Below are 6,000 nucleotides of genomic sequence, written 5' to 3'. Positions count from 1 at the left end.
TGGAATCACACTAACATTTAGCATAGTGATTATAGCAAAGCAGTTCAGGCTAGGACGAAAATCCCCCACCTGCTGGTATCTGTGATTTTAGACAAGTTACTTAGTGTTCCTCAGCTTCAGTTTCTTCCCGTATGTCTTAGTTATCTAATGCTGCTGTAACAGAAAATACCACAAGCAGGACGCTTCAAGGGACAGGAAATGTATTGTCTCACAGCTTGGAAAGCTAGAAGTCCAAATCAGGACATCAACTCTTGGGGAGGGTCCTTCCTTGTTGGTAGCACCAGAAGTCCCTTGATGTTCCCTGACTGCTTGCATATATGTCTTCACATGGCATCTCTCTTAACCGCTGTGCATGTCTGTGTCTGTTCTGCTCTTTTTATAAGACACCACTCAGAAGGGATTAGGTTTTAGACCCACTCATCTCTGGTATGACCTCATTAACAAAGTAAAGGAAAACCCTTATTTCCAAACTCGGTCATATCTACAGGTACAAGGGTAAGGACTTCAACATAATTTGTTAGGGAACACAATTAAATCTATGACATCATGTAAAATGGGAATAAGAATAATACTACCTACTTACAAAATTATCCCAAGGGTTAAATAAGTAATGCTGCTAATGCCCTTCACCTAATGACCTATACAAGGTAAGTGCTCAGTAAATACAGCAATTTACTATTGCTGCTATTGTTGCTGTTACATTTACTAACTTTGTGCTTCAGAATGCTGGGAAGAAGGCATAATAATGACACGCTCTTCAGTCGCCTCCTCCGTACTTGACCAGGACTTACATTTAAATTCAAAAAAAATCATAGTAAGACTTCAGGAGCTCAGGTTTTGCCATTGGAAAGAGCAGTTTACCTATCTCAGGATGTAAATCCAAGTCAAACCTACCAATAGGCCTATGTTTACCTGATCCCTGTAGTTTTTAAAATTCTGAAGTTATGTTTCCTCATATGTACAAAGGCTAGTAGGGGGGGTCTGATAATTTGCTGTTCTTTTAGGCACTTAACCCGTAACCAGTTGCCACTGAGTTGACTTCAACTCAAGATGACGCCATGTATGTCAGAGTAGAACTGTGCTCCATGAGGTTTTCAATGGCTGATTTTTCAGAAGTAGATCACCAGGACTTTATTCTGAAGGGACTCTGGGTGGACTCAAACCTCTCACCTTTTGGTTAGCAGCCGAGAACATTAACTTTTTGCACCACCCAACAACTCCTTTAGGCACTGAAAACAAAATCCACTGCCTTTAAGTCATTCCGACTCATAACAACCCTATAGGACAGAATAGAACTGCCCCATAGGGTTTCCAAGGCTGTAATTTTTATGCAAGCAGACTGCCATATCTTACGCCCACAGAACGGCTGGTGAGTTTGAATGGCCAACCTTCTGGCTAGCAGCCGAGCACTTAACCACTGTGCCACCGGGGCTCCGCTTTAGGCACTTAGATACCTACTAACTAGAGTGGCACAAGCTGGCAAGGTCCACTAGCCCAGACATGACAGAAATTTGACAGAAAATAATTAATACCAGGTTGTGATTTAACATAAGGAGCCCTAGAGGCGCAGTGGTTAAGTGCTCAGCTGCTAACGGAAAGATCGGCAGTTTGAACCCACCGGTCAATCTGTGGGAGAAAGACGTGGTAGTCTGCTTCTGTAATGAATACCACCTTGGAAACTTTATGGGGCTCTTCTACTCTGCCCTGCAGGGTCACTATGAGTCAGTCACCTGGATGGCACTGGTTTTTTTTCATTTTTAACATAAACTTAATTTAACAAAGTTTATCTGAAATACTGTTCATCTTGAAATTTCCACCCACTGACACCACCACCAGTCATACCGAAAAGCTTTAGTGATTTTGTCGCATATATTTTACCAAACACATTGCCATTAGGATGATGAGTTTGGTAAAAAACAAGCGAAAATTTGGTGGGACCGCTAATGTTCTTGAAGAAACTTAGGAAGTCCTGACACTGGACAGGTGCTCTCTGAGTCTCCGGTGCAAGACTGACTAGCACAAGTTGATATTTGTTGGCAATGAAATCCCCTGCTGTTCTGGGAATGGGAGCCCCTGGTGACAGCTATAAGCAACTCTGAGTTGATGATTTGTTAAACAGAATGAGAGAGGAGGGATGGGGCAGGGTGGGAGGAATTGGCTCCTTTGGCTCAAACACTGCCCCACATAATTAGTTCTGTGGTGCAGAGTGACTCGACTGAGGCCTGTCTGGAACCTTGTGGATGAGTCATAGCCTTTGCTGGGCAAACTTTCAAAGAATAACAACACCCAGCGTGCAGTCTATTGGGCATATGGACTTGCTTTCACAATAGTTGATAGTGCTTGACTCCTTGGTTGCCATTGCAAGCCCGGATTTCCCAATTTGATGTTTTTTAAAGAGAGAGAATCAGAATAACTACATAGTGCATCGTGAATGAACAAACACCTAAAGGCATTTTTCAACTGTCTTGACTTCTTGACAACAAAGAATACTCTGTACTACCAAATAAGCCCATCCGAGAGAATTTTAGTTTGATTCTTAACTCACATTATCATTTGAAAAAACCACAAATGGATTTATAAAATTTCCCTAAAGAATGTCACAAAGGTGTAGGTTGCTACGTTAAATAGATGTGTCGCTAAAACGTTTTAAGCAAAATCGACATTTTAAACTTTATTTAAAACCTTATAACACCAACAATAACAAGTTTGAAAACTTAGCTTTAGAGGCAATATTAATTTACAAAATATACTATATAGAGAAACAGAATACACCTTAGTGAAAAAATAGGTTTTGTATTTTAAATATTTTAAAAGAATTGAGTAACTGAAAAGTCATAACATAGTACTAGATGGGAATATTGAATGTTATGAAGTGTTATCCTGCTTGTATTGGGTATCTGTTGTTGGCTTCTCTTGAATTTATTTTCCCCACCCCAACCTGTACCAATGGCACCTAGAGTTCCTTTGAGAAACCTCCTCCCCCATCCTCAGCCAAGGATTCTAGGTAGGATGGAGCATCATCTTAGATTGGGTTCCCCAGGTACAAATTCTGAGACAGAGAATTGCATGCAGAAGGTCTATTGGAGAACACTGTCAGAAGATAACGCCTTTAAAGATGTGAGGAAGACAGGACTGTGTAGAAACAAGCTGATATGATAGCAATGTGGTTACAGCTGAGGTCTCAGCAGATTCTCTGGGGCACACTGGAGCTCTCAAGGGCCTTGAGAGTTGATCCAATATGAAACAAGGGAGCCAGGCCTTTGTATCCCCACATCAGCTGTCATTGGCTCCAGGTTACCCCCTGGGAGGGGGTGTAACCTTTGGTGAGTCAGTTCTCTTCTGCAGTAGGCAATTCTTACTAGAAGTCCAGTAGTGAGCTATCAGCAGCCAACAGTCCCAGCAGCTGGGGTATGCGTAAATCAGCCTGCAGAAAGCATCTTGGTAGCCCACCACCTTATCTGCTAAACACCCATCCTCAGCTACGGGATGACCCTAACTGGCTTAAGTCAATCAATGTTCCCTACTTCCCTGACCACAGTGGTTGATTTCAGAATTGGGTTCATGACCAGATTGAAGCCAATCAGGACGAGAGTCAATTTCTGGACTTCGGTTTGAGCTATCAGGTAAGTGGATCATTCATTTCCCTGAATGAGTAGATCACGAATTTCCCTGAAATGGGACCTGGTAGTATGATTTGAAGGAGCCCTGGTGGCACAGTGGTTAAATGCTTGGCTGCTAACCAAAATGTTGGGGGTTTGAAACCACCAGGTGCTCCGCAGGAGAAAGTTGTGACAGTCTACTACAGTAAAGATCACAGCCTTGGAAACCCTATGGGACTGTCTCTAAGGGTCGAAATCGACTCGATGGCGACAGATTTGGTTCAGTTTAGAATGACTCTACACATGCAACAACAACAATGGTATGTACCCTGGCCGCCATCTTGAGGCCACAAAAAGATGAGTTTGACAGGAAGAGAGCCTTGCCTAAGGAAATGTTCTTGAGAGATGAAAGAGAAAAAGTGCATCTTGATCACACTGTCTGAGTCCCTGAGTGCTCTTGAGACAAAAGTCTTCCCCTGGACTGAGCCAGAGCATTCCTTCTTTAGCTTTAGCCAGTTTAGATCAACCTTTCAGTCCCTTGTATCTGATACATTCCCAATTTTATATATAGATAAAAATATTTCTTCTTAAAACACAGTAAATTTTCTTTTGAAACCTAACAGCATTATTAAATTTCATCAGAAAAAATAAATAGGCAATATCAGCCAATAAAATGTTTTCAAAAAAGTATAAGGAAGGGGTACAAATCTATTAGAAATTAAAATATCTTTCAAAAAAGAAAAAAACACCTATTGCCATCAAGTTGAATTCCAACTCATAGCAGCCCTACATCGGCCAGAGTAGAACTGCCCCACAGAGTTTCCAAGGCTGTAAATCTTAAGGAAGCAGACTGCCACATCTTTCTCCCACAGAGTGGCTGGTGGGCTTGAACCACCGACCTCTCGGTTAGCAGCCAAAGGCTTAACCACTGCGCCACCAAACCCGGAAAAAAAAAAACCCGTTGCCATTGAGTCGATTCCAACTTATAGTGACTGACCCTATAGGACAGAGTAGAAATGCCCTATAGGGTTTCCAGGGAGCAGCTAGTGGATTCAAACTGCCGACCTTTCAGTTAGCAGCCGAGTTTTTAACCACTGTGACACCAGGGCTCCCTAAAAATATCTTTAGAAGCTCTCATAATTAAAACAAGGAAAAAATGAGGTAAGAAGAACAAAATAATAGATAGCACAGAAGTTAGAATAAGAATTCACTACATGGCAAAGACAAAAAAAAAGAGAATTGATAATACAAAGAGTAAAAATGTCATCAGCCATTTGGCTAGTGTATTAGTTTCCTAGGTTTGCCATAACAAATTACCACAAACTGGGTGACTTAAAACAATAAAAATTTATTCTCTCACAGTTGTGGAGGCCATCAGTCCCAAACCAAGATATCAGCAGTTGGTTCCTACTGGAGGCTCTGAGGGAGAATCTGTTTCATACTTTTTCTTAGCTTCCGGAAGTTTCTGGCAGTCCTTGGTGTTCCTTGACTTGTAGATGTATCACTCCAGTCTCTGCCTCCATCTTCCGTGGCACTGTCTCCGTGTAACTATCACTGTCATGTTTTCTATTCTTATAAGGAAACCAGTCATTAGATTACGGTCCACTCTAATCCACTATGACCTCATTTTAACTTAACTAACTACATCTAAAAAGACCCTATTTCCACACAAAGTCACGTTCACAGGCGCTGGAGGTTAGGATTTCCGCATACCATTTTGGAGGACACAATTCAGCCCATAACAGTTAGCTATTTTGGAATTAATTCAAGTAAAAACGAAATACTAAATTAAGACTCCAATAAATGAACAAGAACATAATTCACTTGAGTAAATATAGTTCATTAATAAACAAATACATCATGAAGTATTCAAATGAAATAATGATGCAAGTAGTAATGCAAGATATTAAAACATTGTGATATTATTTCCCACTTTTCATGTTAGCAAAGATTTCCTAATATGATAATGAATTATAATGAAAGAAACGTGGGAGTGTAAATTTGTACAATCTTTTTGGATAACAACTTGAAAATATGTATCAAAAGCCTTAAATGCTCATACTCTGATCCGGTGATTTAACTTATAAGAATCTGCCCTAAAATAGTTAGAAACTTTGTGACATTTACTTCAGATTTACAAGAGTGAAAATTTTGATGCCAAAATGTTAAATCTATGGGAAAAAATAATAGTTATGATATAGCTACTGCTGACATTCAGCCATTAAAAATGATGTCATGTCATGAAAAATATGTATACATAATGTTAACTATTAAAAGCCAAATAAAAATAACAAAAAGACAAACAACCCCATCAAAAGAATGGGCAAAGGACTTGTTTAGATATTTCACCGAAGAAGATATACAAATGGCCAAGTAGCACATGAAAAGATGCTCAATGTCA

This window comes from Trichechus manatus, unplaced genomic scaffold, assembly GCF_000243295.1.
Source record: "Trichechus manatus latirostris isolate Lorelei unplaced genomic scaffold, TriManLat1.0 scaffold00150, whole genome shotgun sequence".
Taxonomy (NCBI): domain Eukaryota; kingdom Metazoa; phylum Chordata; class Mammalia; order Sirenia; family Trichechidae; genus Trichechus; species Trichechus manatus.
The sequence above is the reverse complement of the archived record's forward strand: the minus strand, read 5'-3'. Positions refer to the sequence as shown.